Raw genomic sequence first — 13,481 nt, 5'->3', positions numbered from 1 at the left:
AATTAATTTTGACAGAGTAATAAAATGTAAATATCTGTTAACAGTGGCACAAGTAATATCCACAAGCTACTGCATGTTGAAGGAAGAGTGTAAGTCTGTAATAACTATAAATTTCTTATAAGTGAAGAGATAAGCACTTATACCACAATCATATAATCTTTTAGTTTTCTCATTAAAAAATAGAGCCAGTAGCACCTGTCCTGTCTAGCTGACAATGATTATATAAGGATCAAATATTACAATATGTATAAAAATAATTAAACATGTAAGGAGTTGTTTGGCACAGAAAATTATATGTTTTATTTTTGTTACAAATAAAAGACAAATATTTTATTTTACTATGAGAGATGAGAACGTGTGATTATTTTTTCATGGTTAGAAAAAAATAGTAATTCAGGATCTTAGAATAAAGGATCCCTGGGTCTGTTTATTATTTCTTTCTTAGATTGTGACCTAAGAGGCAAACTTGAAAAACCTTCTATTTTAATTATATTTATGTAAAAGTGTCTGATTAAGTATGTAAGAATTTTTAAAAATGAAGTTATAAAAGAATAACTAATTATAGTGTAATTGACTATCTTATGGATACAAAGCAATGAGACAGGCATGATGGAAGATGGAAGTATTAGACCAATATGTCTTTCTGAAAAGCTTGTAATTTCAAATAAGAAATAATGTGCACACAAAAAAAGGCAATACAAGTAGAATTGTCTTCTTAAATGCCTTTATTTACAAAGGTGTGTTATTTCTTTAGTGCCTTGATTGCTATTTGTATGGCTTATTGATTAATGTATAATATATTTTGTTCAGTGTATATGCAAATACAAATTGGTCAGAACTATGCTTGTGTTTTCAGTTCTCACTCCAAAGCTTTCAAATTTTTTACAAGTGAATTCACATAATCTCCCAGTTATTTACATCTTTTACAGTCAAAAACTATATTTTAAATGTTTTTACTAATTTTTCTAATTTAAAAACAATAGAAAAGTTGTTAATAATGATTACATTAGAATATCAGAGCTCCTAATAAAGAGAAATAATTTCTATTGATATTTTGATCTAAATGTTTCCATGTGCCATTGATTTCTAACGTTTTTATCATTATAAATATTTATGCATTGTGAAAAAATCATAAGTACAAATGCAAAATAAAAGCATGAAATTACTATTATTGTCATCATGCTCATATAACAATTTTTAGTGTATTTTATATATATATGCAAATTACAACAACATATTTATATTGAAAACGTTGTTTCTTAGTCTACATTTAGTCATAAAACTATTTGGTAACATGTTCCCCAAGCAATGTATGCTTATAATCTTACAATAAGTTTAGAATATTCACGTACTAGTCTGTAATATAGGTATGTAATATTAATTTAACCAAAGACCAGTTTCCCTAAGTATTTACAGCTAATAAACATTTACAAATGTTGTTTAGCTTTAATAATAATAAAAAATATAAACAGGACTTGAAATGCTATTAATATGCTTCTACCACCTTTGACAAAAATTGGCAAATTTTTAATCAGCACCTGGCTTCCTTGTTCATATCCATGATTTATTAAAATTAAATTTTAGAGTTAATGTATGTTTAATATGATTTATCTAACTCTATGGAAATTTAATTGTGAGTTTTAAAACAACGTAAAGCAATGACGTATGAGACGTGTACAATGAAGATTTCTGTTTTGCCTCTCAAACTACAAGTGCTTTAATATACATTATACTATTTCATTATTTATAGTTTATTGAGTTATTGTTATCTCATAAGTTGATATGACATTTAGAAAGATTAAATGGTTTCCATTCATTAATATAGAAAGTATCTACAGAGATCACAGCGTAAAAACCACCACCACCAATCTCGTTCAACTCTAATCTATTATTTGTCTCTATACCACACAAGATTTGCCCAAAGAAGCAACACACATACACATTACAATAAAAAGACCTTCTTTAGGAAAATTAAAGGCAATGTATTAGATAGGGTAAAATGACATATTTTTACATTATTTTATATTTATTATTTGAAAAGAGGAAATGAATGAAAATGAAAAGAGGATAAATGAAATGAAAAGAGGAAATTTCTATGCTTAAATTCACCTATGAATAATAATTTCATTTTGATGTAAATTTTTAAGATATAAGAATTTGAAAGATTTGCAGAGAGTAGGGGTTTTGAAGGTAGAGATCAACCAAAAAAACTTTGGCAAAGATGGAAAAGTCAGCATTACAATGCAAAACTGAACAGGCTAAGATTTGCAAGGTAGACAGTAGGAGGAGCCTGAAGGATTTAATCTTTCTGTTCAGTACAATATTACTGAGGGAATTATGTCTTCCAATATAACATTGTGTATGATGTTAGCTAGAGAAGATAGGAATAACTGTATATTTGTATCTACAAGCCTTGATGCATATTCATATATGTATGATAAGCTTAGTTACCTCTTCTGTTATTTGCAGTGATTGTAAAAGGATTATCTTCTTCCTGCATTAAGAAATTCTGAAATGATTTCTATATAAGCAGGAGCATTATTTCCCCAGCACTGGGGAATGTCGTTAGTTTCAATAGTTCTAAGGGACACATTTTTCTTCTTTTCACCATTTCTTCAAATGTCAAGAAAAAGTGATTACAGTTTTTCCCCATCAAGTAAGTACTCAGCACATTGTCATTACAACTGGCGACACTGTGAATACCTGTAGAACAAAGCTCAACACAAATAATATCTAATGATTCATATTTTTAAATGTGATTTCATCAGCCTTTTTTTCTTCTTCTTTTCTTTTTTCACCAGACTTCTACTGCCCAGAAAAATTATCTCTGACAGAGTAGATAATAGCAAGTGCAAGTCAGTGTTTCAGTAAGCCACCTAGATTCTTAAGAGAAAACTTGCCATTCTAGGAATCAAAATCTTGTTTTGCAATGTAAGTGTGCTTTGTGATTTAGACCTCAGGAAGAGTTTACAGCTGATCTGCAGAGAAACTCTTTAGAGGTCCTGTGACTATAGTGTCACTGGTTTTGTGCAAGGTTATGTGCTTTATTTCATTGACTTTCACAATTAGCCCCAGGATTAATTTCACTTGATAAAGTCCTGAGCAAAAGTTCCTTTTGCAATAAAAATTTCTTTGTTTTTCTTTTTTTTTCCAGACTAGATTATTCAAAACCACCATTCATTAAAGATTAATGAACATTAATTAATTATTAATTACTGGGAGGGAAGATCACATGCATTTGCCTTGGGCTTGAGAAGCTGTCAAGGATTCTTGCCAAGGCTGCCAAGCTCAGCGAGTTCCAGGGATGGTATGACACTGAACACTAAAAGTTAAGTGACATTCCTAAGAACCTGGAGAAAAGCATGTGAACAACAACATCAAAGACACTTCCCTTAAGTTTGGCTGTCTCTTGTTTGTGAAAAGATGGGAAGAATGATGTGAAATACTTTTCTCTGTTTAAAATCATCATATTAACTGTATATCATGAAAGAATTCCTTACAGTAGTGCCCACAAAAATAATTTTAAGATCAATAGTCAGAAAAGCATTATTATTTATCTTTATTTTTCAATAATTTCTACTAAATAAAAATAAGTGTTTCTGCAGATAATAATGTATTTAAAGCTATATTTAGACATAAAAAATCTGAAGCACCCTGATGATAAGTGTGTCTGAGACACAGGCAGAACTGGGACTCTGATGCATTAGTCACACTTTAAAATTTAATTTCTAAATCCAAGATCTGCTCAACAGAATAGAAAATGAGATATTGTGCTATTCTGAGTAGAAGGAGTTCCGCTTAACTAAAAGATTTTTAATGGTAATAAGTATGTATATCTTTGATTATGTAAAATAAATTTATTTGAACTGTATTTTCTATAAACAGGAGACAATCTGTGCAGATCACAAAATATTCTAATTTACTCTTATATGTATCACTTCAGCATAAGGGATACTTTAATATGAATTATAAATTTTACCAGTTAAAGTATTTCACAAGTCAATATTTCAAGAATAGGTTTACATATTCCTGTATGCACCAAATTTAACATACAGTTAGGCTACTATCTATTTTAAAAGTTTTAATTTTTGTGCTTATATAAATAGGTGTATATATTTAGGGGGTACGTGTGATATTTTGATACAGGCATACAATGCATAATAATAACATCAGGGTAAATGGAGCATCCATCATATCAAGCATTTATACTTCCATTGTGTTACCAACAATCCGATTACATCTTTTTAGTTATTTTTAGATGTACAATAAATTATTGTTGACTGTAGTCACCTGTTGTGCTGTCCAGTGCTAGATCTTTTTTTTTTTTTTTTTTTTTTTGAGATGGAATCTTGCTCTGTCACCCAGGCTGGAGTCCAGTGGCTCGATCTTGGCTGACTGCAAGCACCGCCTCCCGGGTTCACACCATTCTCCTGCCTCAGCCTCCTGAGTAGATGGAACTACAGGCACCCACCACCACACCTGGCTAATTTTTCGTATTTTTTAGTAGAGACGGGGTTTCACCATGTTAGCCAGGATGGTTTCGATCTCCTGACCTCATGATCTGCCTGCCTCGGCCTCCCAAAGTGCTGGGATTACAGGCGCGAGCCACCGCACCCGGCCCAGTGCTAGATCTTATTCTATCTAAACATATTTTTGTACCCATCCGCATTCCCTCACCACTACCTTTCCCAGCCTCTGGTAACCATCATTCTGCTCTCTACCACAATGAATTCAATTGTTTTAATTTTTAGCTCCTACAAATAAATGAGAGCATATGAAGTTTGTCTTTCTGTGCCTGACTTATTTCACTTAACATAATGACATCCAGATACATCCATGTTATTGCAAATGATAAGATCTAATATTTTTCAATGGCTGAGTAGTACTCCATTGTACATAGGTACTACATTTTCTCTACCCATTCGTCTGTTAATAGAATCTTAGATTGCTGCCAAATCTTGATGATTGTATTAGAATGGTGCTGTATTAAACATGTGAAGTGCAGACATCTCTTTGATACACAGATTTCCTTTCTTTTGGGTGTATCCCTAGCAGTGGGATTGATGGTCCTATGGGAGCATGGGAGCTCTATTTTTAATTGGTTGAGAAACCACTAAACTGTTTTCCAAAGCAGTTTTACTAATTTACATTCCTGCTAACAGTGCACCAGGGCTCCCTTTTCTCCACATATTGACTAGGATTCCTTATTGCTTGGCTTTGGCATAAAAGACATTCTAATAGGGGTGACATTATATCTCATTGTAGTTCTGATTTGCATTTCCCTGATGACCAATAATCTTGAGCACCTTTTCAATATACTTGTTTGCCATTTGTAAGCATTATTTTGAGAAATATCTATTCATATCATTTTCTCATTTTTAGTTGGATTATTAGGCTTTTTTTTCCTATGAAGTTGTTTGAGCTCCTTATATATTCTGGTTATTAATACCTTGTCAGATGGTTGGTTTGCAAATATTTTCTTCCATTCTGCGGGTTGTCCCTTCACTGTGTTGACTGTTTGCTGTGGAGAAGCTTTTAAACTTGATATGATCTTATTTGTCCATTTTTGCTTTGGTTGCCCATGCTTGTGGGGTATTATTCAATAAATCTTTGCCCAGTCCAATGTCTTGGAGAGTTTTCCCAATGTTTTCTTTTAGAAGTTTCATAGCATGAGATCTTAGATTTAAGTCTTTAATCCATTTTGATTTGATATTTTTATATGGTGAAAGATAGGCATCTAGTTTCTCTCTTCTGCATATGGATAACTAGTTTTTCAAGTACCACATATTGAGGAGAAATTTCATTTGCCAGTGTATGTTCTTGGCATCATTGTCAAAAATGAGTTCACTGTGGATGTGTGGTTTCTTTCTGGATTTTTTATTCTATTTCATTTGTCCATGTGTCTGCCTTTATACCAGTACCATGCTGTTTTGGTTACTATAGCTCTGTAGTATAATTTGAAGTCAGGCAATGTGATTATTTTTCCAGTTTTATTCTTTTTGCTTAGGATAGCTTTGGATATTCTGGCTCTTTTGTAGTTCCATATTAACTTTAGAATTTTTTTTTCTATTTCTGAGAAGAACACTATTGGTATATATGATAGAGAATCTATATAAACCTTAGGATTGCTTGTTCTATTTCTGTGAAGAATGCCATTGGTATTTTGATGAAGACTGCATTGAATCTGTTCATATGGAAGCACTATTTTTAGTTGTTTGAGAAAACTCCAAACTGTTCTCCCCAGCAGTTTTACTAATTTATGTATCAAAATACTCATTACATTGAATCTGTACATTTCCTTAGGAAGCATGGACATTTCAACAATATTGATTCTCTAATCTATGAACATGGAATACCTTTCCATTTTTTGGTGTCCTCTTCAATATCTTTCATCAGTGTTTTAAAGATTTGTTACAGAGATCTTTCACTTCTTTGGTTAAGTTAATTCCTATCTATTTAATTTTATTTGTAGCTATTGCAAATGGAATTTTTTCCTAATATCTTTTTCAGACTGTACACTTTTGGCACATAGAAATGCTATTGGTTTATTATTGTATGTTGATTTTGTATCCTGCAACTTTACTGAATTTATCAGTTCTAACAGTTTTATATAATTTTTTATTTAAGACTTGTAGGTACAGAGTAGGTTTATATATTTATGGAGTACATGAGATGTTTTTATAAGGGCATGTAGTATGTACTAATCACATCATGGAAAATGGGATTTCCATTCCCTTAAGTATGTGTCCTTTATGTTACAAATGATCCAATAATACTCTTTTATTTATTTTAAAATATACAATTAAATTATTATTGATTGTAATTACCCTGTTGTGCTATCAAATACTAAGCCTTATTCATTCTTTCTAACAATATTTTTTTGTATTTCTTAACCATCTCTACCTTGCCCCCAAGGCCCACAACCCTTCCCAGACTCCGGTAACCATCCTTCTGCCCTCTATTTCCATGGTTTCAATTGTTTTGATATTTTGATCTCACAAATAAATGAGAAAATGTGATGTTTGTCTTACTGTGCCTGGCTTATTTCACTTAAAATAATGACCCTCAGTTCCATCCATGTTGCAATTACTGAATCTCATTTTTTAATAGTTGAATAGTACTCTACCATGTATAAGTACATTTTCTTTATCCATTCATGTATTGACAGACACTTAGGTTGCTTCTAAATCTTAGCTATTGGAAACAGTGCCACCACAAACATAGGAGGTGCAGATATCTCTTCAATATACTGAATTTCTTTCTTTTGGGTATATACTCAGCGGTGGGATTGCTGAATCATATGGTAGCTCAGTTTTTGGTTTTCTGATGAATTTCCAAACTGTTCTTTATAGTGGTTGCACTAATTTGCATTCCCACAAACAGTGTACAAGGGTTCTCTTTTCTCCACATCCTGCCAGCATTTATTATTATTGCCTGTCTTTTGGATATAAGTCATGTTAACTGGGGTGAGATGATATATCATTATAGTTTTGATTTACATTTCTCTGATGATCAATAATCTTGAGCACCTTTTCATGTTTCTCTTTGTGAACTGTGTCTTTTTTTGAGAAATGTCTATTCTTTTTCCTATTTTTAAATTGGATAATTAGACTATTTCCTACAGAGTAATTTGAGTTCCTTATATATTCTGGTTATGAATTCCCTGACAGAAATATTTTCTTCCATTCTCTGGGTTGTCTCTTCATTTTTTGTTGATTATTTTATTTGCTGTGTAGAAGCTTTTTAACTTGATGTGATCCCATTTGTCCGTTCTTGCTTTGTTTGCCTCTGCTAATGAGGTATTACTCAATGTCCTGCAGAGTTTTTCCAATGTTTCCTTTTAGTTGTTTTATAATATGAGAGATCTTAGATTTAAGTATTTAATACATTTGATTTGAATGTATTTGGTGAGAGATAGGTGTCTAGTTTCATTCTTCTGTGTATGGATATTCAGTTTTCTCCACACTATTTATTGAAGAGACTGTCTTTTATGTTCTTGGCAACTTTGCTAAAAATGAGTTCACTGTAGATGTGTGGATTGGTTTCCAGGTTCTGTATTCTGTTTCATTGGTCTAAGTGCCTGTTTTTATGCCACTTCCATAACATTTTGGTTACTATAGCTCCATGTTATAACTTGAAGTAATATGATTCCTTCAGTTTTGTTGTCTTTGCTTAGGATAGCTTTGTGTATTCTTTTGTGCTTACAAATACATTTTTGGATTGTTTTTCTACTTCTGTGAAGAATGTCATTGGTATTTTGATAGGGATTGAATTTAATTTGTAGATTGCTTTGTGTAGTATGGACATTTTAAAAATGCTTCTTCCAATTCAGAAGCATAGAATATTTGTCAATTGTTTTGTGTCATGAATTTCATTCATCAGTGTTTTATAGTTTTCATTATAGAGATTTTTTTCACTTATTTTGCTAAGTTATTTCTAGGTATTTAATTTTATTTGTGGCTATCGGAAATGGGATTACTTATTTAAATTTTATTTTCAGATTGTTCACTGTTGGCACATAGAAATGTTACTGATTTTTGAATGTCAAGTTTCCATCCTGCAACTTTATTGAATATATTAGTTCTAATATTTTTTGGTGGACTTTAGGTTTTTTGAAATATGAGATTATATAATCTGCAAACAAGAATAATTTGACTTCTTCTTTTCTAATTTAGCTGACCTTTATCTTTTTTTTTCTCTGATTACTCTAGCTAAGACTTCAAGTAACATGTGAAACAACAGTGGTGAAAGAGGGCATTTTTGTTGTGTTGCAGATCTTAGAGGAAAGGTTTTTTAGTTTTTCTCCATCCAGTAGGATACCAGCTATGAGCCTGTAATGTATGGCTTTTCTTATGTTAAGTTATGTTCCTTCTACTCAGTTTTTTAAGCGGTTTTACCATGAAGAGATGTTGAATTTTATCAAATGCTATTGTAGCATCAATTGAAATGATTATATGGTTCTTGTCCTTCATTCTGTTGCTATGAGGTATTGCATTAATTAATTTGCCAAGTTAAATCATCCTTGCATCCCAGGGATAAATCTCACTTGCTCATGATGAATGATATTTTTAATGTTATTGTTGAATTTGGTTTACTAATTTTTTGTTGAAGATTTTTACATCAATATTTGTCAGGGATATTGACTTGTAGTTTTTTTTTTTGTTGTTGTTGTGTCTTTGTCTAATTTGGTAACTGGCCTCATAGAATGAGTTTGGAGATATTCTCTCCTGTATTTTTTAGAATGAATTTGAGTAAGATTGGTATTCGTTCTTTTTTAATGTTTGGTAGAATTCAGCAATGAAGTCATCAGTTGCTAGCTTTTCTTTACTGAGAGATATTTTATTATGGCTTTAATCTCATTACTTATTATTGGTCTGTTCAGGTTTTGGATTTCTTCATGGTTCAATCTTAGTAGGTTTTATGTGTCTAGGAATTTGCCCATTTCTTTTAGATTTTCCAATTTATTGGCATATAATTGCTCATGGTAGCCACTGATGCTCCTTTGAATATCTGTGGTATCAGTTGTAATGTCTCCTTTTTCAACAATGATTTTATTCATTTGAATTTCCTTTCTTTTTTTTCTTATTTAGTCTGTCTAAAGGTTTGTCTATTTTGTTTAACTTTTCAAAAAATTGACTTTTTGTTTCATTGATGTTTTGGATTTTCTTCATTTCAATTTTATTTATTTCTGCTCTGATCTTTATTGCTTTTTTCTTCTACTAATATTGGGCTTGGTTTTCTCTTGATTTTCTAGTTCTTTGTGGTGCATTGTTAAATTGTTTATTTAAAGTTTTTCTTCTTTTTTGATATAGGCACTTAGAGCTGTAAAATCCCCTGTTATTACTGCTTTTGACATATCCCATAGGTTTGGGTATGTTTTGTTTCCATTACCATTTGTTTTAAGAAATTTTTCAACTTCCTTCTTAATTTCTTCATTGATCCATTGGTCTTTCGGGAGCATATTGCATAATGGCCATGTGTTTGTTTGGTTTCCAAAATTCCTCTTGTCATTGAGTTCCAGTTTTATTCCATTGTGGTCAGAGAAGATGCTTGATATTATTTAAATTATTTTGAATGTTTTGAGACTTGATTTGTGACGTAATATATGATCTACTTTTGAGAATGATTCATGTTCTAACAGAAAGAATGTATATTCTTGAGCCATTAAAGAAAATGTTCTGTAAATATCTCTTAGAGCCATTTGGTCTATAGTGCAAACTGAGTCTGATGTTTCCTTGTTGAATTTTTGTCTGGAAGATCTGTCTAATAGTGAACTTGGAGTGTTGAAGTTTACAGCTTTAATTGTATTACAGTATTTCTCTTTAGCTTTATTATTATTTACTTTATATATTTGGATGCTCCAGTGATGGGTGCATATATATTTAAAATTGTATATCCTCTTGCTGAATTGACCTCTTTATCATTATATAGTGGCCTTTGTTGTCTCTTCTTATAGTTTTTGTCTTGAAATCTATTTTTTTCTGATATTCCAATAGTGAGTACCGCTCTCTTTTGGCTTTCGTTGGCATGGAATCTCTATTTCTTGATTTTCAGTCTACTTGTGTCCTTTTGGGTAAAGTGTGTTTCTAGTAGGCAACAGATCAATGGGTTTGCTTTTTCATCAGTGCAGCTACTCTATGTCTATTGATTGGAGAATTTGGTCTCTTTACATTCAGTGTTGTTACTGATAAGTAGAAACTTATTCCTGCCAATTTCTTATTTGTTTTCTTGTGGTTCTGTGATCTTGTCTCCCTTCTATCTTTCTCTTCTGCCTTCATTTAGTGAAGGTGATTTTCTCTGTTGATATGATGTAGTTTCTTCCTTTTGAGTGTGAGTGTGTCAGTCTGTTTTTTTGGTTAGAGATTCCCATTAAGTTTGCAAATACTATATTCTACCCATTATTTTAAGCTGATTATATCTTAACACTGTTTGCATAAACAAACAAACAAAAAGAAAGAAAACTAATAAAGACTCTATGCCTTTATCTCATCCTCATGCTTTTTAGTTTTGTTTTTTACTATTTATATCTTCTTATACTGTCTATATCTTGTAAAGTTGCTGTAGATATTATTTTGAATTGGTTCATTGTTTGTCTTTCTACTTCAGATAAGAGCAGTTTACATACCACAATTACAATGTTATAATATTCTGTGTATTTCTCTGTACTTACGGTTACCAGTTAATTTTGTACCTTCGGATGATTTCTTATTGCTCATTAAAGTCCTTTTCTTTCTGGTTGAAGTACTCCCTGTAACATTTCTTATAGGACAGATCTGGTGTTGCTGAAATTCTTAGCTTTTTTTTTTTCTTTTTTGTAGAAGTTTTTATTTCTCCTTCATATTTGAAGGAGAATTACATATATGTAATTCTGGGATAAAGGTTTTTCTTCATTCAGCACTTTAAATACATCATGCCACTCTCTCCTGGCTGTAAGGTTTCCACTATAAAGGTTGCTGCCAAACATATTGAAGATCCATTGCATGTTGTTTCTTTCCTTTTTTTATCCTTCACCTCAGGGAATTTGATCTTAATGTGGTCTTCTTTGGGTTAAATCTGCTTGGTGTCCTATAATGTTCTTATACTTGGATATTGATACCTTTCTTCAGGCTTTGGAAGTCCTGTGTTATTATTTTTTTGAGTAGACTTTCTATGCCATCTCTTTCTCTACCTCCTCTTTAAGTCCAATAATTCTGAGATTTACTCTTTTGAGGCTATTTTCTAGATCATGTACATGTGCTTCTTTTTTATTATTATTATTTTGTCTCCTCCGACAGTGTATTTTTAAATAACCTGTCTTCAAGCTCACTAATTCTTTTTTCTACTTGATCAATTCTGCTATTAAAAGACTGATACAGTCCTCACAATGGCAACTGCATTTTTCAACTCCAGAATTTCTGCTTGACTCTTTTTAATTATTTTAGTCTCATTGTTAAATATAACTGATAGAATTCTGAATTTCTTCTCTGTCTTATCTTATATTTATCTGAGGATTTTTTTTTTTTTTTTTTTTTTTTTTTTTTTTATGGAATCTCACTCTGTTGCCAGGCTGGAGTGCTGTGGCACAATCTCGGCTCACTGCAACCTCTGACTCCCTGGTTCAAGCAATTCTCCTGCCTCAGCCTCCCGAGTAGCTGGGATTACAGGCATGCGCCATAACGCCCAGCTAATTTTTGTATTTTTAGTAGAGACAGAGTTTCACCATGTTGGCCAGGATGGTCTTGATCTCCTGACCTCATGATCCCCCCGCCTCGGCTTCCTAAAGTGCTGGGATTAGAGGCATGAACCACCGTGCCTGGCCTATTTGAGTTTTTTAAAAACAGCTATTTTGAATTCTCTTTCTGAAAGCTCATATATCTCTGTTTCTCCAAAATTGGTCCCTGGTGACTTATTTAGTTTATCTGGTGAGGTCATGGTTTCCTCAATCATCTTGATACTTGTAGATGTTCTTTGGTATCTGGGCACTGAATAATTGGGTATTTATTATAGTCTGTGTAGTCTGGGCTTGATTTTACCCATTCTTTAGGGGAAGGGTTTCCAGATATTCAAAAGGACCTAGGTGTTGTGATCTGAGCTGCATCTGTTTATTAGAGGACCCCAAGCCCAGGAATACTGTGGTTCCTTCAGACTCACAGCACACTGCCTTCATAGCCTTGGAACATACCTGAAATAATTCTCTGGATTACCAGGTAGAGACTCTTGTTATCTTCCTTTACTTTCTTCCAAACAGATTTTCCCTTTCTCTGTTTTAAGCCACCTGGAGGTGGGAGTGGAGTGACACAAGCACCACTGAAGCCACCACCCCTAAGACTGTTCTGGGTTAGACATGAAGCCAGCACAGCACTAAGTCTCACTCAAAACCTGCTGTAACCACTCCCTGGCTACTACCTATGTTTGCTCAAAGCCCTAGGGCTCTACAATCAGCAGGTGGCAAAGCCAGCCAGACCTACGTCCTTCCCTTCAGGGTGGTAATTTCCACCAAGCCCCAGGTGGATCCAGGAGTGCCATCCTGGAGCCAAGGACTAGAGTCAAAAACCTCAGAAGTCTACCTGGTGTTCTATTGTACTGTGGCTGAACTGGCACTCAAACCAGAAGACACAGTTCTTCCTACTCTTCCCTCTCTTTCCAGACATAGAGGAACCTCACCCCATGGCCACAACCATCTCAGGCTCATGGGGAGTACTGCAAGACCACTGCTGATGTTTCCTTGCAGCCCAAGGGCTCCTCAGTCAGCATGTGGTGAATGCTCCCTGGCCTGTGACTCACTTTTCAGTGGAGTGGGCTCCCTTCTGGCCCAGGGCAAATCCAGGAATGCCATCCAAGAGCCAAGTCCTGGAATCAAAGACTTCAAGAATCTGTTTTCTGCTCTACACCCCTGTGGCTGAGCTGATCCCTAAGGTGCAAGACAAAGCCCCCTTTACTTTTTCCTCCACTTTTCTCAATCAGTGGGAATGTTGCCCTGTAGCCACCATACCTGGTAATGT

At 33.3% G+C, this 13,481-nt stretch overlaps 1 long non-coding RNA gene across 2 annotated transcripts in view; it reads left to right on the top strand.

Annotated features, from left to right (window-relative positions):
* The window catches only part of LOC134757061 (uncharacterized), a 450,478-nt gene that overhangs the window by 326,013 nt on the left and 110,984 nt on the right, over positions 1-13,481 (top strand). The gene's annotated exons all lie outside the window — the stretch shown is intronic.

Source organism: Gorilla gorilla, chromosome 14, assembly GCF_029281585.2.
Source record: "Gorilla gorilla gorilla isolate KB3781 chromosome 14, NHGRI_mGorGor1-v2.1_pri, whole genome shotgun sequence".
In the NCBI taxonomy this organism is placed as follows: Eukaryota; Metazoa; Chordata; class Mammalia; order Primates; family Hominidae; genus Gorilla; species Gorilla gorilla.
This window is presented reverse-complemented; position numbering and strand designations above follow the sequence as displayed.